A 1503-nucleotide genomic window follows, 5' to 3' on the forward strand; every position below is an offset into this window, starting at 1 on the left:
TGATTCTGTGACTCGATCTTTTTTTCTTCAACTTCTATCTTCAATCTCTCCGACAAAATAGTTACATATACTTTATACATTGTTGGCATCAACGTCACCCCCCTATAATCTTTAACCTCCTCTCCCTTGTCTTTCTTAACTATTGGTATAACTACTCCTTCTTTCCATAACTCTGGCCACCCCTCTCCTCTCCATACTCTATTACACATTATCCATGCCCATTCCTCTAGTTCCTCCCCTCCATATTTCCATACATCATTTGGGATCTCATCTATACCAGGTGCCTTTCCATCCTTCATTATTCCTAAAACTTTAACTATTTCTTCCCTTGAAATTTCCTCTTCCTCGTCTCTTTCTCTACCAGATTTTCCTCCCTTTACAACTTTTCTCTCTACTCCTCCTAGCAAATCCAAAAAATATTTCTTCCATTCTATCATTTCAATAGCTTGGTTTACTCTTTTTCTTCTTTTCCTTTCTCTATTTACTACCTTCCTTACCTCTTCTTCCGTCCTAGCCTTCTCCGCCTCTTCCTCAAACCTTTTATTCTCTTCCTCTTTCTTTTGATAACACAATTCAGTATACTCTTTCTTTTTTTCCCTATATTCTTCCCCATTACTATTTTCTTTTCTTCATTTTCTTAATTCCTTTCTGACCTCCATTTTTTTCTCTTTGCAGTCCTCATCCCACTTACTTCTGTTCCCCCCTCTACTAATTTCATTATTATTTGTGCACTCTAATCCTATTTTTATTTCTCCTATCATTTTTTCCATCTCCTCGTCCACATTTCCCTCTCGCATTTTGATATTTCTTATTTTTTCTCTAAACTGTTCTTTTCCTTCCCTTGACCAGTCCCCTTTTCCTACACTTTTTACATTTGCTCCCCTTTTACTCATATTGCTATTCCTTTTTTGTCCCTCTAATGTCACTATTAAGGGAAAGTGATCCGAATCAATATATTCTCCTACTTCTAGTTTCGTAACCTTCTCTCTTACCTCATCATCCACTATCACATAATCAATTACCGTTCCCCTTTCACTTCCTGAGCGTGTATATTCTCCTTTTTCATCCCCTTCTATATTCCCGTTTAAAATGTACCATCCCAACTCCTCCAAGCTCTTTAACAACTTTTTTCCCTCCCCATTTAGTACCTTATCTTTGGATTTTCTTCCTTTCTCTTCTCCCCATTCCCTTCCTCCTCTGTCTCCTGTTCTCGCATTGAAATGACCACCTATTATCATCCTAATCTCTTCTTTATTTTCTTCAATCATTTCTTTAATCTCCTCTGCTTTTTCCTGCATATCACCGTTCACATAAATCCCCACTACCTTCCATTTCTCTCCTCCCATCATAGCCTCTTCTACTATTGCTCCTTCTTTTTGTTCATTCCTGTCTTTTTTATCATTCCCTGTTATACATTCATTCCTTACTCCCATCACCATTCCTCCCATTGCCCTGCCCTTTTTATTCTTCCTCTTTGCATTTTGCACTTGCCATTTGTAACCA

The sequence above is a fragment of the Belonocnema kinseyi genome, chromosome 6 (assembly GCF_010883055.1).
Source record: "Belonocnema kinseyi isolate 2016_QV_RU_SX_M_011 chromosome 6, B_treatae_v1, whole genome shotgun sequence".
NCBI lineage: Eukaryota > Metazoa > Arthropoda > Insecta > Hymenoptera > Cynipidae > Belonocnema > Belonocnema kinseyi.